At 41.9% G+C, this 26,619-nt stretch overlaps 1 long non-coding RNA gene across 1 annotated transcript; it reads left to right on the forward strand.

Annotated features, from left to right (window-relative positions):
• Window positions 1-1,616: 1,616 nt before the first annotated feature.
• Window positions 1,617-22,158, forward strand: LOC113188841 (uncharacterized). Its single transcript, XR_003301590.2, has 3 exons — window positions 1,617-1,786; window positions 9,190-9,508; window positions 21,178-22,158. It is a non-coding gene; the product is annotated as an uncharacterized LOC113188841 (long non-coding RNA).
• Window positions 22,159-26,619: the final 4,461 nt, after the last annotated feature.

A 26,619-nucleotide genomic window follows, 5' to 3' on the forward strand; every position in this document is an offset into this window, starting at 1 on the left:
TCCTGTATGTGCAGGAGAATGATAGAGGCTCAAAAACTGGAGTGGGCAGAGCTCGATATGGAAGAGAATTGTGATCTACTCTTCCTATAAAAGCTCGCTGCTCATTGTGTGGCCCATGGAACAGTCATACTGGCATCACCAGGGAGGCTGCTAGAAAAGCAGTTTCTCAGGTGCTAACCCACACTCACTGAATGAAAATGTGCATTCCCAAGTGATTTGTCTACACGCTGAAGTTTGGAAAGGATTGTGTCTAAATATTCAGGAGCTGTGAAATGATTGGTGCATTGAGAAGTTCTCTAGAGACCAGACAGCTAAGGCAAAACTGGTCTCTCTGAAAGAAAACATCAGAGAAATATCAAACAGGAATTAGTCAACAAAGATTCGGAAAGAGAATCTGGAAGCTAGAGAAATAGAAGTCTTATCAGACTATTCACTTTGGCAGAATTTGTGGACTAAGAAGAGATCAAGTTTATCTAGGACTGAAAGGCTGGACCAAGAACAATAAAGAATTTTGCCTACAGCTGGGGATGTAGCTCAGTGGTGGAGCACTTGCCTAGCAAGTACAAGGCCCTGGGTCCAATTCCCAGAAGAATTTTGCCTAAGTCTAGGCCTGTAAATACCCTGTATACCTAAGTGAGGACAGTACATACAAGAGGTAAGACTGAAGAAGGAAGAAGTGACCAGAGAATGTGTTTGACTGGAGAGCTAAGCCAAGGTCTGGGCACACTGCCGCAGTCTTGGCTGGGCACAGAATCACGAGCCACTCACACCTTGTAGATTCAAACAGCAACTCTTTATTCCCGAACTCACACCGGCCTCTACACATGGTCAGGGAAAATCTAAAATCTGCCCGCACAATTCACGTCCCAAATACTTTCTGAATTCCACGAGAACTCAACGGGAACTCAGGCAGCAGGAATGCCCTATTCCCAGCAGCAATAACCTTAAACCTGGAACTTCCTTAAACCCAGATTATCTTAAACAGGGAACGCCTTAAACTTGTCTTAAACCAGGAACGCCCTAAACCCAAGGAGCGGGATACTTCCTCAAACCTGGATCCACCCTCGTCCTTGAGCAGGGTCACCTTTCTTAAACACACATGCAAGGTCACAGCGGATTTCCAAGGCAAGTCCATTTAACATGGGGTACGCTGGCAAGGAAATTTCGATGTGTCATTCCTACTTGGCAATGGCCCTCAGCAGCACACTCTATAAAGCCACCTCATGAGTCTTCCATTTTGATTTAAGAACCCTCCCTCAAAAGGTCAGATTTATTTCGAACTTCTTCAGACTGACTGCCTCTAAGCATAAGCAAGATACACCAGAATAGAATCTTTAGGAGTGTGTGAGTCAGCTTTCCGTCACCGTGACAAAATACCTGAGATAATCACTTGTCAGGAGAAAGATTTATTTTGGCTCATGGTTTCAGAGATTTGGGTCCATGGTCAGTAGGCTCTGTTGCTTTGGGGCTTGTGGTGAGGCAGTTCATCATTGTGGGAGCATGTGGCAAAAGAAGCTGCTTACCTCATGGTGACTGGAAAGTAAACATAAGCAGCAGGAAGGGTCTGAGTCCCAATATCTCCTCCTAAGGCATGACCTAACTTCCTCCCACGAGGCTCCACCTCTTAAAGGCTCACCATCCCCAGTAACTCTATGGGCTGGGAACCACAACTATAACACACAAGCCTTTGGGGGACAGTCAAGATCCAAACTACTGCAAGGAGCATCATCTTCACTGAAAATGTTCTATTTTCCTGTGATTACAGGAGACAATTTCTCCCAACAAGGTAAGGTGTGGTGGGAAGTTGGTTGACAGGAGGCTCCTTTGGGGACTTGGGTAACAGACACTTTGCCTTTGGGACAGATTGCACTGCAATCATCTCAGACCAGTTGGGCATCTAGAGGACCTGGGCCCACAACACTCCTTTCCTTATCCAACTGCTGTCTCACTGTACCATGCATTCAGGTCTCCAAATTTTGCCTGAGCTGTCCCCACTGGCTGTATTTCTCCATCCTCCGGTTTTAAAATGTTTACTATCATCAAGATTACCTGAGAATGCCAGTTTTAAGGGTAGATTCCTGCTCTTCCCCCTCCAGGGCCCTGAGGGATTCTGATAGTGAGGTCCAAGATCCAGAAAATATATTTACAATGATCCCCACAAAGTAAGTCTGCTACCCATGTTCCCAGTCTAGATTTTCAGAAACCTAGTTTAACCCCTTCCTTCTGCTTTACTCCTTCATAGCCTGGACTCTGGCCTGCCAGGGAGGTGGAGGTGGCAGCGTGGAGACTGTTAGATGTGTGCTAGATCTTATGTAGTACCCATTCCCTGTTCTATCCTCCCCTTTGCAGCCTGCTGCACCCTCCTCACCCCTTCCTTCTGCCCTCCCTGCCTCCCAGTGACCACCAGACAGTCACAGGCCATCTATCCACAAACATTCGGCCCTCACCAACTCTCTTCCACTCTGTCTATCCCCGGACATGTTCCCTATCTCCAATTTCACTTTTGGAATTCTCTCCTTAGTTTCAGCCAGCTTTCAGTCTTCTACAGCTTCTCTAGGTCTCCAATTACATCTTCAAGGGCGTATTTGTAAGCCTCTTCAAACTCCTCTTCCTTGACCTCATGGCCACACCTGCCACTGCTGGTCACCCTCTTCTCTAAGCACTCTGGCTCTGCCAGGGTGGTCATGTTCACAGCTACACCACATTTTGCCTTTTCATGTAATAGACAAGCTCAATTCCTGCACTGTAGACAGATCGCAAGATTCAGCAGGCATGCCCACTTGTCATTGCCCCATTATGCATCCTTTAATCCCCGAGACCTGGCACACCACTGGGGGAGCCTAAAAGATGATTTATCTTCACAGTTGATTGACTTAGTCAAGAATGCTCAAAGGTAGAGTCTTATAAACAGGACCAGTTGCATAATTTGCAGAGCCTAGTATAAAACAAAATGTGGATCCCTTGTTTAAAAAAACGTTAAAAGAAATTTCAAGCCAATGACAGCAGTTCATTAAACAAAGGCCATGACCCTTTTAAGTGCAGAGCCCTTGCAACTGCAGTGGTCACACGCTCAGGAAGCTGATCCTCCTGAGCCTTATCCTTGATCCAGGCTATTAGCTTGGCAACTATCAGGACCAGAGAAGTTAATGAGAACATGGGAAGAAGTTGCCAGTTAGTTTTCCCAGGGAACCACCCCTCCATGTACACAGTCTTCACTTCTCACCCAGTCAACTCTAACATGGACCTTGTCACTGGAAGGAAGGGGGAGCACGTGAATGACAGGGAGTACAGAGCTCCTCCTCAAAGTGTAGAAGAAACTGCTCTAAGAGGGAGGTCAGAGCGTCATCACTGTTGTTCATAATAAGTGGGATGCAAACTAGTCTGAAATGTCATCCTAAATGCTGTGCTCCAGTGTTTCCTCACTTCAAGCCCTTAAACCCCTTAAGACCAGACTGGAGATGGGATCCAAGCAGCAGCAAGTCTCCCTGCTTTCTTTGGGACAGAGCCAAAAAGAGATAAAGAAAGGGTTGTATTAGGCAGCAGTAAACAGGCAAGCAACCAGCAGTCCTTTAATAAAACAGACCTTTATTGGGGCTAAAATGGCCCTGGGCTGACCCCACCCTAAATCCTGGCAGTGTCCAGGGACAGGAATTTAGAGGAACAAAAATGCAGGCATTTCAGGCTGCACCCCCTGCATACATAACAGAAGGCAAGGCAGAAACCAGCAAGCAAGGAATACATAAATACCATTATCCACTATTGCAGCCCCAACTTATTTTTTAGTCTGGATGACTCTGCTCTCTTGCCTTTTCTGCCTCACATTTCTGTCCTGTGTGTGACTCACAGGAACAGCCTGGGGACAATGAAATATCCTAAAGCCCTAAAATAGGTCCTCCTCCCTCCCTCTAACGTCAGGACGAGTTTCCTAAGGCATTTGTTTCTTCCTTTATTAACCAGGCATGAATGACAATATTGCCTGGGTTGAACAGCTCATCTCTGTCACTGGTAAACATAAAAAATGAGTCACATTCATAGAAAAGCATGCCAGGATTCCATTGATTAACATCCCTTGCCCTAACCTCTCTTTGAAATTAAAAACACTTTCAATGACACTGAACAGAAAAGGCATCACAGGAAAAATATTTCTAAGATGGGGTTGTCATTAAAGCGTGCCCAAAATAGAACTGTTTTTATTTAACCATCCTCACTGCACTGGGCCCTCCCCCTGCTCTGGCAGCTCTGGTGGGCAGTGAGGCTACATGCAGTGAAATCACAAGAAATGCAGAAAGTAATTCTGTCTGTTTGAATTTTAGAAGCTTCAGAAGCAGACCTATGGATAATGCCTAGTTCATGGGTCTCTTTTCCCTGCTGCAAGCAATTTTTAAGGATGTGGTAGAGCCAGATTTAAAATCTGTTTTGTAATTTATAGGCACATGTTTGGATTTGCTAACTAGACATCTGACTCTGCCCCTCTGCCAATTTTTTTTTTTTTTTATTCTGTCCCCTCAACCTCATCCCTACCTGAACTCGAAGTAGACCTCCGTGATTCCAGCTTTGGACCCATATTTCATGTGGACACTATTGCCTTTCCATTTTGAAAACTGGCCCTTGAGGGCCAGGCTTGTGCCGGATTCGTTTGACGCTGCAAGCACAGAGAGGTTGTTGGGTATGATTTTGTGTTTTAGATTTGGGTGCCTTCACCTGGGGCTACACAGCATCCTCTGCATCCCCTCTTCAACCTCTTCCTCAAGATCTGCCGCCATGTGGCCGCCCCCCTCACTCTCCCTTCTGTCAGTCTCACAATCCTTTCACCTCTACAGGCCGCTGGTGACTTCTGCCAGCCTTGTCCGCCACTGCCTTGGGCCAGCACTGCTATTCAGCTCCCCACGACCCCTTGCTCTGATCCCCAATTCTGCCGGAAGACCCGAAGTCTCTTTCAAGGCTAAATTGAAATGTCACCTTCTCCATGAAGTGTTTGTTATTCTTTGCATTCGACTTAACTTGTGACAGAGAAAGCCAAACTCGAGTTCAAATCCTAACTCTTTCACTTACCATCTATGAGAACTCAGCAATTTTCTTAATATCTGTAAAGCTCCATCTAGTGATTTTCAAAATGAGAATGATTTATTCTGCCATCAAAGGCTTGCTTTGAATATCAAAAGGAATAATGAATGTTCAAGTACCTATGTAATTCCTGGCACACTTACCCGTTATTATTGTGGGCTTTTCTGCTTTCATAGGACATTATTATGGCACTTCCTCCATTGGTCTTTTTTTAAAAAAATATTTATTTTTTCATTGTAGTTGAACACAATACCCTTATTTTATTTTTTTTTATTTTTATGTGGTGCTAAATATTGAACTCGGGGTCTTGCACGTGCTAGGCAAGCACTCTACCTCTGAGCCACAACCCCGACCCCTCTCCATTGGTCTTTTAATGAAGATATTTGTGCCTTTGTCTTTCTCCTCTACTGAATCACCACAGCAGGAACTTCATTTGTTACATTACTGTAGTCCTCAAGTACCTTGCATTCACCTCTTACTTGACACTCAGTATATGCTTATTAAATGTGTGTATGCTCAAATTGTCTGCTTTGCTTTAATAAAACTGACCATTAGTTTACCTAATTCCCCATGGGAGAAACAAAGCTGAAAACCCCTGTCAATATTTAGATTTCTTTCCTCATTTTTTAGATTTCTGTCCACATGATTTTGAATTTAATCCAAATTATGATACAGTGGTAGTAAATTATAACATGTGTGTATCTATTAATATTTAAATTTTTTATTATATCATGCTTCCAATGTGCCAAGAACAAATCTCAGTACTTCACATGACCCACACAACAAACCTGGGAGATAGATACTATATTAATCTGCATTTTATAGTGAGGAAACTGATTTTATAGTGAGAAAACTCTTTCTCATTTTATAGTGAGAAAACTCTTCTTCTTGGAGAAGAAGCTCGACTGAAGTTTTTCAGTTAGGTCCTTGTAAATCTGGATCCCAACCCATGAAATACGATTCCAGATAACAAGATCTTCTCTACTGCCTAGTACCTCCTCCAATTTGCTATTTCCAGATAAATCATAAAGTAAAAAGCAAATGAAACGGATCCAATCGATTACTATTTACAACCAATATGACCTAATTCATCTGATGCTTTGTGTAAGGTAGGAGACCAGATGAGTTTCTATGATTGAAATGACTGACAGATGTTTTGCCCACACAGCTGTTCCTGCAGGGTCTGGCAAGTCGTGTTGGGTCTCCTGGAGGTCCCCTCTCATCTTGCCTATAGATCCATGTGTAACTTGCCAAGGAAGGCAGAAGTAAGACAGCAGTAAGACATAGAGGTGTGCAGCAGCAGGGGACACACTCTAGCAGGAGACCTTCTGCAGAAGCACAGGACAAGGAAGCCTGCCACAGACTTGTCTCAGTCAATGTGACATCTAACAAGTACCTTGACCCAAAGCTGAGAGATGAAACAGTGAGACTCATGGAGTTGATAGCAGCTGCCTCAGGTTTGAGGAGCTCAGAGCCATTTCGAAACTGTGGATATCCCTCAGGCTGCCCTGGGGCTTCAGGGGCTCCAGACAGATTCATTGCCTGTACATCACTGCCTTTGCCAAACTAAGACCACAGGACATCACTGAAGTCTCTCATGGTGCTTCCCAAAATCCAGTGGAGGCAAATCACTGGAACTCTTGTTTAAAATACAAATTCTGACTCAGCAGGTCTAGCGTTGTCTGAGATCCTGCATTTCTAACAAATTCCTGGGTGATGGACCACATTCTGAGTTACAAGGGCCTGTGGAATACTAATCTCAGGAGAGAAGTTATATGAAATGTGCTTTCTTAAAGGCCGTCATGTGTTGCAAATCTTTGAGAAGGGTCTGTGATATGCAGAACTTCTAGGATTTGGCCAAGGAACCATTTTTAGTAGGATGTCTGTTAGTATCTCTATTATTTAAGATTAAGTTTCAATTTTCAGAAACAAAAAATTCAGACTAATGGGGACCTTTTCCCTTTGCCTATAAAAGCAGTCTTGATAGTCTAGTCTTGGCATGGTTCCTAATAGCCTCAGGGATCCAGGTTCTTTCTTTTGTCTTGTTCTGCCCTCCTGGCATGTGGCATCCACTCATGAGCAAGATAGCTGCTCCAGTTTCAACTATCACAAACACATCACACTAGCAGGAGGAAGGAGGACCAGGAGAAGGATGCACACACTCTCCTTTCCAATTAGACTCCCAAGAAGGTACATACACTCTATGCTTTCCATCATTGCCAGGAAGCCTGGGGCGATGTGGTCTTCCTTCTGAGCAGCCATTTTTCACAGCTAAACATCAAGGATACCAGTACCAACAAAGGGAGAGTGGACATTGGAAAACAACAAGCCATTCCATCACAGCCTCTTAAAGAACTAGTGAAAATCAGGAAATGATGATCTGGTCTGATCCTTTAACTTTGCACAACTGGCTTCTGGATGAGTCCAGAGAAATGTTTGAGTTTCTTGACTCCCTAGAAATTCCAGGTCTTGCTCAATCAGTCCAAGTTTCCTCTCAGATGACATCCTTCCTTTCCCTGGTGGCAGAGGAGAAGCCCCAGGGAGTCTCTACCTCAGCTCCTGGAATTGCAGCCTTGTGAGGAGCACAAGGTTGATGGACAGTCTAGGCTCAGAAAATGCATTAGTGTCACAAAAAAAAAAAAAAAAAAAAGCAGAAACACTGGAGAATGAAACCATGGGTTGTTAGTTTGCATTGATAGAAAGCAGCATCAGAAGTTAGAATATTTGAGCATTTTTATAATAAGCCCAGCCTCTGTGAAGGTGTCTCTGTGCCTCCCTCAATGCTCTGTCCTTACTTGGCTGTCTTTAAGTGTTGATGACCTGCTGTGGGAGGCGGCAAGCCTCCTTCTCTCACACTGACTCACTGAACAAAGTCAGTACAAGCTTCTCAGCATTAAATGAGAAAGGAATTGAATGGGAACTGGAAAGAGGGGGCCATAACATTTATTGACTGCCTCCTGTGTGCTTGTATACTAGCTTAGGTGTGGATCTACTTATTTAATGCTCATTATAGTTTATGACACAGACTAGTAATGACCAAGCCAGGAGTTTCACCAGGTGTCTATGTCTCTAAAATCCATCTCCTTTGATCAGGATGGAAATCAAGGGCCTCCTGCCTTGCTCCCTTTCTTTGTCTCCCTGATCCACGCTTTCTCCTACCACATTCTTTCACACACTGACTTTGTGTTCATCGTTTCCCAGTAATTAGTAAATTATAACCCTCGCATCTCAAATTCTTGACATTCATTTGCTGTTTCCCAGTAATTCATTCCATTTGGTATTTGCTTTGAAAAAGAAACCCAAGTACTCGCTAATGCGGCACACACTCCCTGGCCTGGATGGGGCTCTTCACCTCATTTATCACGTTGTGCTGCTGGTCCTGAAGTCTGACAGGCAATTCAGGCTTTCTGAATGCAATTCAGGCATTGATTTTAATCTATAAAGCTTTAGCGTCTGGGCCCTGGCTGCCATGGAAATGAAATAGCTTCTTGGATACTTTTTCACATGTTGCTGCTAACTGTTCTGAAATGTGGGGTCCGAGAGACGTTTCTGGACTTTTTCTGATGTAAAAATGTCCAATATGAATAGTTTCTAAACTTTAGCCATCACTGTGAGCATGGAAGAGAAATTCCAGCCAAGGGCAGATACACAAAGTATGCCTACCTTCATGGCCCTACACACTGAATCTGTTGATAATGACTACTTGAAAAGAAAATTTAAAATGCAGACCACATGGTGGCCAATGCATTATGTCCACGTATGAATATGCCACAATGAATTCTGCATATACATATATACATGTATATGATAACAATGTACTAACTGAAACAGCAATAATATAGAAGGGAAATCAGCAAGCAGATCAGGAGGAAGGAGGAGAAGAAGGATAGGGAAAATTCTGGGGAATAAGCATGATCAAACTAGGTTATGTGCACATATGAATACATGGCATAATGAATTTCCTATTATGTATAATTATAATGCACCAATAAAATTTTATTTAAGTTAAAAAATAAAAACCAAGAAATCTTTAAGCCCAAGCAGGACACTGGGTGCCAGGAAGCCAATGGAGAAGCATGATGTTTAGACTTCGCTGTGTAACTTGCTTTTCTTTCCCCTGCACAGGGGAAGTCGGTGGCAAGGAAATGATCCTAAAATGTGTGCATCATGGAGGGGAGGGTAGACAGGAAGAGTGAAATCTTGGTGCTTATACTGACTGTGCGGTGGCAAGCAAGGAGCCGTCAAACCATGAAAATACATGGAGGAAACAAATGCAGATTATAAGTGAAAAAAGCCACTCTGTGTGATTCCAACGAACTGGCATCTGGAAAAGGCACAACTATGGAGACAGAAGATCAGTGGTTGCCAAGGGTTAAGGGCGGGGAGGAGACTAGATGGAGCTCAGAGGATTTTTAAAGCAGTGAAACTACTCTTCAGACACTGGGTATGTACATGTTAGTGTGTATTTGTTCAAGCCCATGGAGTGGACAGCACCAAGAGCAAACCTATGCAAACTCTGGACTCTGGGTGCGAAGAGTGTGTCGATGTAGGTTGATCAGTTGTAACTTTCGTGGGGAATATTGATGATGGGGGAGGTGATGCATGTGTGGGAGCAGGAGGTGTATGGGAAAGAAATCTCTGTACCTTCCTCACAATTTCTCTGTACACATAAAGCTGCTCTAAAAAAAAAAAAAAATAGAGTCTTTAAAAAAAAAAAAAAAGACTGGGGTTAAAAAAAAAAAAAAGAGTGGTGGCAGCGTGCCCAGGGAATATGACACCACCTTTGTTCCAATCGGCCACAGAGGCTGGGAAAGGGGGGAGGAGATCAGAACTGTAAAGGGGATTTAAATGCTCTCCACCACAGTTCTGCTTTCATTCTCTTCACCAGAAGGTTCTGGCTGTCTGCCCTGACTACTCACGTGGCGTTCATTCCAAAATGCAATTCCTTGCTTCAGCTTTTTAAATTCTGATGACATTGGCATTAGCAAAGAATGTGACAAAGCAGTTGACATGTTGACATATATCCCTAAAAGGATAGAGCTTTAATTTTTTTTAAAGTAAAAATGTGTCCAAAAGTAAGAAACTTGAGTAAAAGTAGAAAAAAGATGAACCAAAGGCATTTTCGAACAGCAAATGACAGTTAAAATCCACTTGTGTAACTTCATTTTCCCATAGAAGAAGGCTGTTAGACCATGACTCATTACAAGGAGTTGGATGGAACACTAACTTAATTGGGTCCTGCAACAGAACTTCATGTAAAATGTTCAGTTGTACCTGTAACTTAGGAGGGAGATGTCAATCTCAACTCCCCTGAACAGCGAAGGATAAACTTGACTGCAGTAATTCAGGAGCGTCTACTTGTCTTTCCCAATTATCGAAGTTCAGGTTAGGATGTAAAAGTTCTACCAGCACCAAGAACTACAATTTTAATATCACAGATGTTCTTTTTAGGGTTTGGTTTCAGCAAGGCCAGGCCAGGTCGGGAGCCGCACCTGACAGGAGAACATGCCAGCTCAGGTACATGCTTGCTGACTTTTTTCCAGAGTTACAGCTCCATTTGAATGATATCAAAACAACTGTGATTAAGTCAGTTCCATCAAGAATCCCTCCTGGCAGTTGCTTGGAACATAAATACAGAATGATTGTGTTGTTGTTGTTGTTGTTGTTTTCACTTTTCAAATGTAAATTTGACTGTGGCCTTAGAAATGTGTTATCTAGGAGTGAGCAGCAGTGGGCAGGAAAGATAAACTTGCTCTGTATCTGCCTAATTTCAAGCCGGTTCCTTGTAAAACCAATCAGGGTTTTACAGGGATGGTGAGGGAACTTGGGATAATAAATTGAACACTGGCTGAGCCCCTGACCATCCCTAAGCATCATCAGGACCCCTTGTTCTTGGGGGCTTTGGTGCCTGTCTCCCTTGCCCCAGATCCTCCTTAGACTCGGATAGTGCTCTGTTGTAAGGTAAGCACCATGGGCCCTTGCCCATGCTCAGACTGCAGATGTGCTTCTTGCCAGAACTTTCTTGAGCTGAGATGGTGACAGGCTGCTTTCAACCCCACCACCATGCAGTACCCACAAGGGACCTAGGATTACCCAGAGGTGATGAGGCGTTGTCCTAGTTACTCAGGGGCTCTCAAGAATGCTTTCTCTCAAGCTCACTGCCTTCGTATCAGGAAAAACAAAGAAGGGTATTAAAGATAGGGGCCTTCTCTTTCCTCCCAGAAAAAGACCATGCTCTTATTCCCAGCCAGACTGTTGGACGTTCACAAACACCAACTGAAGCTTGCAGGAATTCTCCCTTCTGTGAGAACAGCACTGACTTTCAGGGATGGGACCCCAGCAGTCTTGTTTTTGTGATAGGACCTTGTTCCTTGAATACTGGGCAGATCCAGGGAAAAAGAATCCCAAGATGGACCAGCAAGACCCAATTTGCTATCCACAACTGATCACCTGAGGGGTAGGTAAAAATGCAAGCAGATTGCTCACAACTAACAATTGTCCTTTAAGATGGTCAGAAACTTGGGGCTGGGATTGTAGCTCAGTGGTAGAGCATTTGTCTGGTACATGTGAGGCACTGGGTTTGATCCTCAGCACCCCCATAAAAATAAATAAATAAATAAAGTTCTACATTCTTATAAAATGGTCAGAAACTTAAATTCGGACACCTGTCCTGAGTGGGTCAGTCTCCTTAGATTATTTCTACAGAACTAGGACTGAAAGAATAGGATGATCTCCTCCCTAAGGGAAGAAGCCACCCGACATAGGACTTTAGCCTTGTGAGCCATCCTGCTCCTACTAGGTCAAAGATATTGGTCCACAAGTCGAGGCAGTGGTGCCTCTTCTTTTCGGCGAGAAGCAGTGATGAGACACAAGATGGGACATTTGATCTTTGAGGCCCAGCTTGCCCCTTCTCCCCCCTGTTGGCAAAGACATGAAGCACCCCCTTACCCTGCCAGTAAATTCTCTTTTTGCCCTTGCTAGTTAGTGTTGGGTTTCTATCACTTGCAGCCAAGTGACACATTGGCAAATTTCTCATCCTGACAGCTGGCCTGTCCCATAATTAGATGACCCTTCTTGTGTCTTTTGCATCAAAGCTCCATTTGTCTCCTCCTTCCTGGAGGGTGCCTCTGAGTCAAGCCTGCTGGGTGGGCCACCCAGGTGTTCAAGGTTTCTGGAGGACACCACTCTCCTGGGGCCCTACGTTTTCCATAGCACTCTTTTCCTTCATTGCAGGTTACATTTCTGCCTTCTCTCTGGGTAGAATTCTGGGTTCCTTGACTCAATCATTTCTGCCCCTTGGATTGCATCCCTTTTCTGTGAACGGTGAAAATAGTAAATATACCCCTTCCTCCATCTAAGACAGTTGACTTCCCTGCCCCCAAGAACCCTTTCTCCTTTGTTAGTATTTTTTCTTCCTTTTCCTTTCACTTTCCTTTTTGACATTAGATACAAACCCACGAACAGTTAAAAATTATCTCTTCTTTTTAAAATTTTTTAAAATTTGTTTTAATTAGTTATACATGATGGTAGAATACATTTATGCACTTTGATATGTCATACATTGATGGGGTATAATTTCTCATTTTTCTGATTTTATGGGTTATAGAATCACATCAGAGAGCCCTGCTTTAAGGCTTTATTTTGGAACATTAGACCTTGCTTTCAATAGACTTTCAGAGATCTTATTTCTAAAGGTTATGAGTGGAGGTCCTTTACATGCTCAAGGTAAATACTCACATAGCGGATATTTTCTAGGTTAAGGTGGATTTGAATTTCTTGCCAAGGTTGGCGAAATTAGTGGGAGACAGAATTCTTCTATAGAAGATGAAGAGGGCTGATATTCACTCTTCAGGCCTTAAATTGCTACTAGAACCTGGGTACCAACAATTGTCTTGGCCCATAAGATGCATAAATCTGGGACATTGAATCAGAGGTTACTTAAGCAAAGAAGAAGGGATCATGGATTATCCCTCTGTCAGTGGCAGCAAAGTCAGCAACAGCCACCAGTTTGGGGCAGTCATGGTTGTACTGCCACCATGGGATCCAATGCCTACCAGCAGGGGCAGCAGTATCCAAATTGGGCATCTGTGGCATTGACTCTGGCTGTGGTCTGGCTGTCCAATCCCACTTTGTGCTTCCTCAATTTCTGCACCCTGTTCTCCAGCCTGCCCCCATGATTCTGTTAATGTTCCCAGTGTCCTTTTAGCACTTCCCTTTTTCTTTGAGATTACTCCCAGAAAGCAGCTATAGATGATATACCTGCCTTGGATTCTCTATGGGTAATCATTTGCTTTGTTTTCTTTGCAGCACAAAAATCTGAAATATATAATTGGGAAGGCTGTCATGTAGGAGCTACTGACTTGACGAGAGAATGAGGCTAGCAGATTCCCCAGTTGCATGACTCAACACAACTTTAGTTTCTCCTCGAGAGATGATAAGACTACTTGTTTCTTCTGGGTGGGCAGGAAGCACAGCTGTTCAACTGAAGCTGTGACAGAAGTAAGAGAAGTGCAGGGAAAGGAAGAGATGCTTCTTACCCAGAAAGTAGCTTTATAAATGACTTAAGTCCTGTGCTTTAAAAAAAAAAAAAAATTCATCAAAGCTGTGACAAATCATTTCAATGTGCTGCTCTCATTTTATAGGGGAAATTATATTCTGTAGTGATCTGGTGACTTTCGGGTTTATCAACTAAACCAGAATGACACTGACAGTGAAAGGTGATGGTATGAATGAAAATTCTGAGATAACAGACACAATGGTCTCCCTAATTAGTGGAGTGGAGATTTAGAGATTCTAGAAGGTCTCACTCCGGGTCTATCAGGCAGTGAGATCGCTATGGTGGTGCTGATCCCACAGCATTCCCTCATGTTCCTCAGCCACATTCTGTTTCTTTCTCTTCAGGACCAAAGCTGCAGACTGACAAGTGTCAACTTGCCTGCCCCTGGCCCACACCTCCCTATTCATGCAACTAGCAATCCATTCTGCATTTGCACACATTCCTACAGAGGCAATTTCCATAGCAACAGTAGAACTATAAAAAAAAAAAAAAAAAGAAAGAAAGAAAGAAAAAAAAAAACACCTGAACTATGTTTTAAAGATAAATCACCCTTTAAGAAGTCTTCCATTCCAGGGAGTCACAGGCCATGGCCACTTCGAATTTCTTAGTCCTTTGTCACATATTTACATTTGTACATTTCTAATCCCATTTCACTGTCTTTTTTTTTTTTCAATTTAATTAATTACAAACAGCTTCACTTTTTAGCTGTCATTGATGGACAACTCTGATTCAGAAGTATTTGAATCAACTAAAAGCAAGGAGAAAAAACATTGTGTGTTTTGAGTACCTACTACAAACCCAACTCTTTTACATACATTTTTATCTCATTCCCCTAGAAATCCAGACAGAACAACGACACCTCTGCAGCACAGGGTGAGCCCTGTGCAAAACTGGCAAATTTTATACACAGCATCCTAATCCTGTGTCTTATCACCAAGGAAGCCAGAGAGAAAGAAGGGATTAGAGAGGGAGTCTATGAGTCTATGTGGGGAAGCGGATGGAAGTGAGAGGGGTGGGTGACGGACGAAAAGGCCAGTGTGAGAGCTGAGAACACGGGGCTCAGGCTGGAGGTTCAAATTGCTCTTCTCATCAGAGAAGAGGGAAAGGAAAGGGGGAAGAATAGTCTGGATTCATTTTTCCTATCTGAGGAGAGCTGTGCTCTGTAAGCAAAGGGTATTAAGTAATTGGGCCTTGCTTCCTTGAAACCTATCTGTCAGCCTCAGGGAAGTCTATGCTTTTTTAGTTGAAAGAAATTTGTACCTAGTGCTATATTTTTTTAAGTGGGTGATTTTTCAGTTCCCCCAAAAAATCTTTCAATTTTCCTGAGACCATTTCTTTCTCTTTTATTTTCTGGTTTTATGCTTAGGAGCTGAGATGAGAAATATCTGACTCACTTGGAATGGAAAATTCAACTCACTCATTCATTCATTCACACAAGAAGTATTTACTAGTCTCCTTCTTGAGATAGTCATGGTGGTCTAGACTGGGAAAGGTGAATAGACCTGGCCTTATTCTCTCACAGCTTGTCATCCAATTGAAAAGAATTATTAATAAATTAATCAGTTTTTAAAAAAACAATTATATTAATTAAAAGCTGATAAAAATGATGGGGAAAAGTACATAAAAATGTTCAAAGTGCTAGAGAGTAGTCCTTGTTCCCACTACATTCGACCATTAAGATCTATCCATTTGGAGGCTGGGGTTGTGGCTCAGTGGTAGAGCGCTTGCCTAGCACGGGTGAGGCACTGGGTTCGATCCTCAGCACCACATAAAAATCAATAAATGAAGATCTATCCATTTGAAGATTGGAGGAATCAACACAAGAGCCATCCAACATATAGAGTGAATAAATTCAGTCAGATTGTTTTCCTTGGAACAGCTTCAGGAAATCAGTGTTCTAAGGAAGTAGGAAGATTTGTGGAATTGAGGGAGAGTAAAGGAATAATTAAAAACATTGGACATTGTTCGGTGGGCAAACCTGGTTCTGGAGATCCAGAAACCCTATTTTCAGCAAGAAGGTACCAGCTGTCAGAGAGGGAGTGAGTAGGACCCAGAAGGAGAGGCTGAGAGACCGGAAAACAGAACTGGTCCAAGCAGGGCCTTAGCCAACACTGTACATACCTCAAGAAAGGATGAGTACAAAATACAGGGAGTGATCTTCATTCATTCATCATTAGCACTTGAGCTATTCAAAGCTAATTTTCAATAACTTCATGATTAATAACAGACACAGGTGTTTGGCACTCTGTCTGAAACCAAATGGCATCTTTGTTTTATTTGAGGTTTTCCAGATGGCTGTGTTGGATCCTGCCAACCACACCAGATGGGAAGGGTTCCCTTACCTGAACTGAATTTGCACATCCCTCCAGTAGTTCTCTGTCGAGCTGGGCTCCTGAGCGAGATATATAGGAAATGGTTGTGTTAAATGACTTAATCCTTGGTAATAATTTATATTGGGCTATAGATATAATTTCTTTCTTCTTTCTTGCTTAGTAAATTAGATCAAAAAAATATGTAAACTTAGAGTCTCTCCCTCATTTTACTTTATTTTAGTCTGAAGCTTAAGCCAGAAACTGGTGTAAGAAGCCAGCCTATTGGTTTGCTTCCCTACAGCTGCGACTTGGTCCTGCATATTCCTCTGGATTAAAAACAGCTCCTAAAACGAAGACTCAGCCAACCCCATTTTGCCATTCTGGAGACAGAAATAGAAAGAGAGGGAGTTCCTGGAATTACTTGTCATTCATTCACCCTTTCCACCACCATCTCCATTGCCAAGTCCTGACGGGTATGTAGACCCTCAGCTAAACCCATGGGAAACTCCTCCCTGGGTTAGGTTCAGGGAAGAGTGTTTGCAAATGCTTCCTGACTCAGGGCCCACTGGGACAGTTCCTATAAAGGCTTTGTCTTTTCCTCCATAAAGAATTGATATGGATTTCCTCTCCTTATTTCCTCTTCTCTTAAGCATGATTCTGAACTTCCTCTTGGAATCTGAATCTCAACAGGATTTTATCTTATGTCACTGGGAAAGCTTATGTATAATTCAACTTCATTTCAATTTAAGAAGTGGCAAGGAGATCCCTCTGTGTGCCTGGAGTCGAGTGATCTTGGGACTGAAGGACTGTGCCTCACCACATTTCATCTACCAAGCGGCTTGCTGACAGCCCTTGCAAAATAAAAGTTAATCAGTCATTCAAGTGTAAGGCAGCTTCTCTGCTGTCAGGAAATTTATAATCTGGGGAAAGGGATAAAGACATATAAACATAAAAATAATAGAAAGTTGTGTAGTCCAACAGGAAGTGTTTTAGGCTGGAAGTCAAGAGCCCGTATCAGAGTGGTAGTTCTGCCATACACAGACGTTGACCCAAAATGACCTCTCTGAACCGCAGCTTCCTCATCTGTAACATGAGGGAGTTGGGCTAGATAATATCAGAAGGAGTCCTTCTCCTACAAACAATGTTCAAAATCTCTCGTTTCCATCTTCACCAACTGCTCCCACTCAAACTACCACCATCTAAATCCCCTTCCACTGGGAAATCTTCAGCCTCCCTGCTTCATGTCTCTCCATCCTAGAATTCATTGTCTCACCAGGGTAATCTTTGGAAAACACAAATCTATCTTGTCACAGGCCTCTCCTTCACTGCCTAAAAATCCTCCAACAGCTCCTAACTGCTATTAGACATGGAAGGCATAGCAGCTCTTCCTTGCTCCCCATAACTGATCCTCCCTCCCCGTTTCCTCTCTGACCTTGCTTTCTTGTGCTATCTCCCTCGCTCCACCATGCTGTTACTGCCTTCTTTTCCAATCCATGTCCAAACTAATCGTATGCTCTTCTATCCAGAAAATTCCCTTTCCAGTAAGACCCATATCTTCTGGGCTTTTTGCCCTAGTCATACTTTCTTCTCTCTCTGTTCCTCAAAGTAGGACCAGGGGACCAATGAGATGCAACAGAAATCATGATTGGATTCTAGTCCATTCCAGAAATTAAGTGGAGGATAAACTTATATGGTTTGGGAGACTTATGAAGGCAGGAGCATAAACAACAGGCTTGGGCCATGTTCCATGGTAAAGGAATATCTAGTACATGGTTTATTAAACCCCGTCCTTCCTTTCTTTTTTCTAGGACACATAGCTTCTTTTGTCATGAAGAAGAAGATAGGACTCATTATGGCTAAGCTGGTTGCTAGGCTCCGTGTTTGGTCTGTTTGGTCTGAACTAGACAGTAACATATTTGGTATTGTGGCTGCTGGTGGTCTTTTGAGCACCATACTTTATTCTCCAAACCCTTCTGTGCTCTATGCTAGGATGCTATCCCCAAGCAGAGTTTCTTTGGGTTCTTAAAGGTTCCCAGGGATTTCTAAATGCAGAAATTTCTGGATTTAAATTTGTGGGGCATCCCAAGTAACAAACTAAATTTATTTGAAGATTCTTCTCTTTAATCCTTTTAATTTATCAAGGTTTGCATTCCACTTCATAGGAAATTAGTATTTGTTGTGATATTAAAATGACATTTTAAAGTACTATCTGCATTTTAGAGAATGGAATTTCGAGTCAGAAAGGTAGAATTTGACTTACTGTTCAGCTACTCACTAGTTGTATGACCTGGCCACGTGTCTTTTCTTCTCTGAGCTTTCACACGTGTCCATCATACGACTGCATGGTAATTATTCCATGGAGTGTAGCACCCTGAGGGCCACAGTCTCTACCTTTTACTCCTCTGCATATCCTTCTTATAGACTAGAAGAGGGTCCTATCCCCAGAAGTCACTTTCTATGATTCATCCCTCTACATCAGACACAAGTGCACCTATGGTTATCCCATTTTTACCACTAGATGGAGAGCATGTATCCTAAAAAATTTTAATTCATTAGGAAGTAAGAGAGCAAATGTTTGTCTATAGCATCTTCACCAAAACAACTTATTTATTCATGATGATATTATTAAAACTGTCTCTCAATACATACAATTATAAGGTAACTCACAGAACTATTTATTCTAAAAATAATAAAAGGGCAAAGGCAAGGGAGAAATACTAACTTCAGGATAGTGATTATCTCCAGGGATGGCAAAGTGGAATTGGGTGAGAATAGAGAGCTCTAAATGTATTTGATAGCTCATTCCTTATTTAAAGATATAGGAAGCAAAAAATGTTAACTCTGGATGAATTCTCAGTGATGATGGTGGTATTTGCTGTTTCTGTGAAGTTTTTCAAGACTGCAAATTTTTTTTAAGTGGGGAGGAAGATTCAAAGGTAAACTATATGTCTACTCATTTTATCTCTGTGTCTACTGAGTTTTTAAATGTTCTCCTTGAGAGATGTGCAATCTACAACACAAAACAACACAGCAGAAAACCTGGTGACTCTGTACTGGTCTCTCACATGGCCATCCTTAACCAAACCATAAGTCTTCTAAATGTCACAACTTAAAATTCTTGGCTAGTTAGTTTTTATCTCCAAATTAGATTCTTTTAAACTAATCTGTGCTGGTTTTTATTGCTATGTAATGAACTACCATGACATTTAGTGCTATAAAAGAACAATTTTGTCATGTTCATAGATTTTGTGGGACAAGAATTTGCACACCTTCCTGTGGGGACACCTTGTCTCTGCTCCATGACATCTGGGGCCTCAAGTTGGAAGACTCAAGCTGGAGGGTCACTTGATACTAGGAGGGAGTTGATGGCGGGGGCAATACTTACTAGCAGTTGTCTTCCCTGATGTGTCTGGTGGTTGATACTGGCTGGGGCTGTCTACTGAGCCACATACTGGTTACAATCAAGTGAACACGATTGGTCCCAGCTCTCCGTGGAGTGATTGTCAAAGACTGTGCAAGAGTATTTAAAACCATCACAATATGCTCTTAACTCTGCTATTACAACAAAGTGGATTGAGAAAGCTGGACCTCACTTCCTCTTTGTCCACTCAAATGACCCATATGGGGGAGCATTTCAATGTATTTTTTAAAATTATCTAGGAACATGTCTGGCCAAGTTCAAGAAGCTTAAGTATAAACTAATATGGTTATTTTTTTTATCAGCCTTGTACCTTGGGAAAGCTGTTTAGTTATTTTTTATGACCATTAAACATGCAAGTATTCATAAATAACACATATAATAAGATTCTCATCACCAATGGAATATTCTCCAGAGGGGAATATTGTCTATTGCTGCATAATAAATTACTGACAACTTAGTGGTTTAAAACAACAAATGCATTATCTCACCGCTTTTGTGAGCCAGGAACCTGTGAACAGCTTAGCCCTGCAGCTCTGCCTCAAAGTTTCTCATGGGTGGCAGTCAAGATGTGGGTCAGACTGTCATCTGAAGACCTGAGCAGGGTGAAATACTGCTTCTGTGTGACTCACTAACATTTCCTCACACGAGGCCCTCTTCACAGGACTGCTTGTGCATCCTCATGCCATGACACTGGCTTCTTCCATAGTGAGCAAATCAAAGAGAATGAAGAGGAAGCCACTGGTACCTTTACATTCTAGGCTTTGTAAGTGACAGTCACCTCTGCCATATTCTTATTCATTCGAATTGAATTACTAAGTCCATTTTATACTCCAGAGGAAGGGAATCAAGTTCCATTGGAGGCATGTTAAAAACTTTTGATTATATATATTAAAACTACCCAAGGGAGATTGAAGAAAGGTTTCTCTCACTCTATCCTGAGGGGGAATCTGCCTTCAGACACCCATCTTCACTTGGGCAAAAAATGTGAGAAAACAAGTTATTTCCATAGGAAAAACTGTAAATTAATTTCCATACGGCCATTTAGATAAAAAAAAAATCTACCTGGATTCATCCATTCTAGTCTGTTCCTTGCTTTAGGATGACAACTATAATCATTGCCAATAAAAAGGGGTGAATGCTTTGTGTGTTTTATTTTGTATATAATTGTGGTAACATTATGGAAGTGTAGGTATTCCAGTGCATATTCTGATCACATCCTCAACAGTAGGGTGAACGTGGCCACTCAAGTCATCTAGACAAGTGTGTTGTTCTTTATATTCCATTCTATTACATATCTTTCAAACCCCCGAACTTGAATGGTCTGGATGATAGATGAGACTGTGCTTCAGGCCAAGGTTGATCGTAAGATGCAGAATTGCCATCTTCAAAACGCAAAACTCAGTGAAGTAAAATGCAATCCTGAGAGTTTCTCATCTGTAGTGAGGCATAGCAGAAAAGATGCAATTACTCATTTATCTGAGAGAGGGAAACTTCAGTGGCACGCAATCCGGATATCTAAAAGGAAGACGGGCTGCAATTCCTAATGTGGGAAATACCAGTCCTTAGGATACGACAGTGAGGCCACCGACAGGAAGGTGGGGGCGGCTCCCTTCAAATAAGAAGGGTTGAATTGTATCTGGTTCTGGATCTAATTCAACTTGACTACTGAGCAGTAAGATAAATTGAACCCACAGAGAAAACTGAAAATCGCATTTTCCTGGCAAGTCTTTCAATGGGCTTAGTGTGTTTAGATTTATGGGGGGTGGGGAGGGGTAATGACTTTTTCTGCCTTGGTTTTTCACTTTTTTTTTTTTTTTTTCCAGGACTGATTTTCCATCTGGCCTAACCAGAGCCTGAGGTGACTGAATCCAGTGGAGCCAATAGGTTCGACTTGAGCTTGCTTTAAAGCATGCTTAGAACAGGGAAAGACAAATTGGCTCCTTTCTGAAAGGCCTATGGAGCAGAAGCCTGCTTCTCCCTCCCCAGACCACAGCCTTGAAAGAGAAAACATCCTGTTCTTCCAACTCCTGGGAAGCCATTGCAGTGGAGCAAGAGGCTCGGTGGCCGTCTCCCACTCAAGAAGCTCACTGATTGGCAGCCTTAAGGGCCGGGACCTTGTCAGGCCGAGCTGATTCCCATCCCAGGTCCTGGGGTGCCAGGCAGGGTTAGATAAGGCTGGGCTTATCCACTCAGCTCCAACAGCCCCGGAGAAAACAAAAGAGCAGCACAAAGTTTCCACACTTGGGAAGAAGTCAAGGTTAGCAAAGCACTAGACCCAGGTATCTGGCCTCTAGAGGTGACAAAGGGACCTTACAACTGAAAGTAACAAGACCAGGTGGGGTCAGGGACACTCTTGGAGTGCTGGTAACCAGAGGCAGGATAGGCTCAGGAGAGGCAGCCCTTGCCCGCATGCCCTGTAGACTATCCCACACAGCTGCCACCTAGAGGAGAAGGGAGACAAGAGAGCAAAACCAGAATTAGCTGAATTTTAAGATGAAAAGACTGAGAAAACACAGAGGATTTCTAGAAAGAATCAGGGTCGCATGGTAATAAGTGGATTATGCAGCATTAGGAAAAAATAATGTTATATATTTCTTGCACACACTAGTTTGTGGCTTAGGAAAATTCAAACATGCTTATAAACCTGCCAATGCCTTGCCCTGTCTGCCATACCATGCAGAGAGAAGGGGCTGTTTGGGGTGAGTGTGTCTCTCAGAAATTTAAGAGACAGCTAGAATCGCAAGGCAGAAAGTGATCGTAACTGAAAGTCTTCTAGAACACAGTTCAGAAAATATTATTTTTTTAAAGGGCCAGATAATAAACATTTTAGGCTTTTCCAACTGTATAGTCTCTGCACCTCTTCAGCTCTGCCATGGCAGCACAAAACAGCCATGTACAATACATAAATGAGTGGGCCACGCTAGGTTCCAATAAACTTTAATTATGGAAACTGAAGTCTGAATTTCATGTCATTTCCACGTTTCTCAAAATATGAATATTCTCTTGAATTTTTTTCAAGCATTTAAAAATATAAAAACTATCCTAATCTCAAAGGCCATAAAAATACAGCCAGCTTTATATCTGACTTAGAAAAGCAACCAACCGTTCACCTTCAGACTACTGCTGCGGGAGCAGAAGACATCTGTTGAGCCCTAAGTCCTGAAAGACAGGGCCCATGTCTGTTTTCCTTCCTTGGGGTAAACGTGGTATCTGACACAAAGTAGGCATTAAATTGCTCTTCATTGATTTCATGACCGAAAAGCCTTTTCGTCACTTTAAAAACTGTTTTGTTGTTCCATGTAACTTAACAAATGTCTGCAACGGTGATTTATTTATTTGCAAGAATCACCATGAGTCAATAGGAGACTTTCATAAATAAATAAACAAATGGTAAAAATTCAGTGTGGGTCCATGGGAAACGGCAAAACCATTGTGAGTTCTGTTTAAAAGAGAACCTGTTGGCACTAAGAACTAAAAGGGAAGTAACTGCAAATACTGTTCCTGGTAATAAAGGAGCCATCCTGTGCCTTTCTCCTGATATTAATTCTGTGCCTTCCATTTGGTCTACAGAGGTGTCTTCTACCATTATGCCCATGGCATGAAAAAGCTACCTGGGTAATAAAACCCTGGGAACCTTATCAGGGACCCACTACATGGGAGGAGTTACTGCTGAAAATCTTTCTGCTGTGTCCTAAATTGGCAGCACCTTTCCCCATTAAGCCACACAACTTCTAGGCAGAACTGAGCAAACTCAGACAAAACCACATGGCTTAGGGCTGCCTTTATTCAGCATTTATCCAAATAAGCTTCATCGGGTTCCTTTTTAAGTTTTCCTTTCTTTTTAAAAATCCCAAGTGAATTTGCAAAGGGAAGTATTGAGAATGTGGGGGGAATTGGGGATGATAACTAGTGTGTTGGTACCAAGAAGAGGCAAAAGAAAAAGATCAAAGATTAGTTTCTCTAAGCTGGGTGGCACCTTGGCACGGAATCCTGGGAACAGATGCCGACTGATTTGAATAAAAAAAGGAGCAGAAGTAACCAAAGATAAGAAATAATTGGCTAAAAGATATAAAACCAGACTTCTGACTGGGGATAATAAAGTTTTCCAAAGCAGTTGTTAAAATAGCTGACTTTTAAAAATCAACCTCAAATAAAAAAATTAGGAAAAGAAATGCATTGTTAAATATTCTCTACCTCCAATTGAGAATTAAGATGTGGGCAGAGAAGAAGACACCCTTTCCAAAGTCTCAGCAGGACAAATCAATCTTGTGGAGGCCTTTGTGTTCCTAAGAGAGTGATGTCAGCACCCATCGCAGGAAGAAGAAAGAAATGTTTGCACTAAAGGTCACTTGAGAACTATAAAGAAAAATGTTATTTGTAATGACTTAGAAAGGCTTCCAGGAAGAAGAGGAGTCAACTTGCTGTTTTAGAATGAAAGGAAAAGAAAAAAAAAAAAAACAACAATGCTCCCAGTTAAAAATAGTCATTTAGATATTCCAGAAAGTCTATGAAACTGAGGGGAAAGAATCCAAGGGTACTATTATGGGAAAATAAACTATGTTATATTAATGAACTGTTAAAAGTATGTTGTGCATTTACATATGTATGGGTCATAAAAATAATTGAAAAAGTTTTTGACAGTAAGAAGGCAGGGACTAAGAGACCCTCTACCCTACATCTTGATGGACCCTGAGAATTCTTAGGTTAATCAGATAGTCAGGGCTCATGGAGACATCCAGATCAGAAGACCTGAAGTCACATTTCAGCTCTGTCACTTCTAAACTGAAAACTGCTACGTGTCATTCAACCTTTCAAAGCCTTAGTCTCTGTTACTGATTTAAGTGAAGACAATGAGTGTCCCTTGTGAGTCATTGTTAAATGAAGTTCCTACACAGAGTGCATACATGGCAGGTGCACAACAGAAGTAGACTTGAACCTGTTGTATTTGAAGTAGGTTAGTTGCCAACTGCATTGAGCATGTACTATGTGTCAGTCCTCTATTTAGACTGCTTTGGTCTTCTCAGCAGCCCTATGATCAGGGACAACTGTCACCCCCTGTATACAGATAAAGAAACTAAGGCTCAGAGACACTAAAAAAATTGCTCACAGTGCAAGCTAGTGAATGCCAAGCCAGCCAGCCCAGCTCCCTGCCTCCACATAGGAGATGGGGAGGTGACTGAACTTGTACCATCTTCTTCTTCTCTGTTTCCATCAAGACATAAGGAAAAAGATAAGGAGATTCTCCCCTCTCAATAGCATAGACAGCTACTAATCTCATTCCAATAATCAAGATAAGGAGAATGGACTTAGGCAGAAAGGATTCAAGAATAACAAATACTTTATGGTCCATGCAGTGTTTGAGGTGCTTTATTATGTGGAATCAATTGTCTTAAACAACCCTCTGAGACATGGACCACATCCTCTCCATTTTATGGAGGATCCAACTTAATGTGCAGAGCCATTGTAATACCAAGACTACTCTCAACCACTATGCTATGCAATAGCCCTAAGTGTTCATGGGAAATTGGTTTCAAAAGCCCCTGTAAGTTCTCAAATTCTCAGGTGTTCAAGGACCTTATAAAAAATAGTGTATTTTGTATAAAACCTACACACATCCTCCCATATACTCTGAATCACCACTGCATTGTTTATAATACCTAATAAACTACAGACATTATGGAAATAGTTGTATATGATATTGCTTAGGGAATAATGACGAGAAAAAAGTCTATAGATGTTTGGTACTATGCAATACTTAAAAATATTTGCCACCTGAAGCTGGTTGAATCTGTGGATGCTGAACCCTTTGCCTTTCAGCTTTGGGCTTCTAGAGGCAAGACAACAAGCCATTATTGGTGCCGCCCCAGCCAGGTACTGGTGGTGGCAGGAGAATGGTCAGCAAATGTAGCTTTAGGGGAAATTATAAATTGAAGCTGGAAGAAAAGTAATATTTATTGACAGCTTATAATTTAAGTGAGTAGGGACATTTTAAGTTAATAATATCCTAACTGGAGTTCCAAATTCTTGGACTTCACCGAATATAATAATAGGGGCCTGTAAGCTATTTTCAATATTTCAAAAATGCCTATTAGTGTGTCACTAATCATATAAAACAGTCTTTGTGTATGGTAATGAAGACTTAAAGAAGAAAACTTTTAGGGAAAAACTTCATAACCAGACTTGAGAAAGATTTCAAGGATTTATAATTCTGGAAACAAGTGAATTTTTGTCCTGTGAGAATTGAAATAATCCCTATAGATGTCAAATTTACCCTAACAGAGAAGATAACCCCATTATCAAAGAGAATTCAACAAAACTCAAAGACTTGAGGAAAGAAGTTGTCGGCAGACATGAAAGGCAATTTTAGCCATTTACTTAGAATTGCCAGTCACCGTAGGAGCAGAAGAGGCATTTTTCTGCCAACTGGTTGAAGCTCATGCCAGAATAATCCTGCTGTTTCTTAATTGTCCTAAAAGCTTGTAGCCAGCAATTTCCCTGCCAAGCCTGACCTCACTTTCATGTTTTTTTTATAATATGCAGATCACGAAGTGTCCCATACAGGATAGGAAAAGGAGAAATTATTTCCTTGGCCTTACTCTCTTTGGAACTCACCATATTATAATCTATCTGTATAGCGTGTCCCTGTAAAATAATGTATCAGTGGTCATCTCAAAACCTTGAGTTTTATTTTCTTTCTGTACAACCATCCTTGAGCACCTTTCAAGGTATGATTTATCCTCATGGAAATCCTTTATGATCCTTATAGAGGTAAGGGAGGGAGGCAATGTTACTCCCATTGATGACAGAATTATGACTGCCCCACATAAAATTCTATGTGTGACATAAGTTGCAAGTTGCAGAATGAAATAGAGTGTGCTCCCATTTTTTCATAAAAGGCAAAGTGGGGAACAGTGTGGGTGTGCACACGCATGGGCAGTTGCAAATGGAGGTGGGGTGTGAAAGATCTTGCAGTATTCACTGTAGTATCACTTAATGACTCCCTCCCAAGGTGGGAGTGAGTGAAGGGGCTATCACCAAAGATATTTACTTGTACCTGGGTACCTCTGCTTTTTAAATGTTTCATAATAACATATGATGTTTCTATAGCTTCAAAAATAATTTGGGAAAGTTTTAAAATAGGTGACAGATATTCTATGAAATTGGTGGTCTTAGCTACTTTATTCAGTTGGATTCATATTTCCCAGAGCAAATTTAAAGAGATATTGGAAAAACCTCCCTCACCTCTGGAAGCAAATAGTTGCTTG

Source organism: Urocitellus parryii, chromosome 5 (genome assembly GCF_045843805.1).
Source record: "Urocitellus parryii isolate mUroPar1 chromosome 5, mUroPar1.hap1, whole genome shotgun sequence".
Lineage (NCBI taxonomy): Eukaryota > Metazoa > Chordata > Mammalia > Rodentia > Sciuridae > Urocitellus > Urocitellus parryii.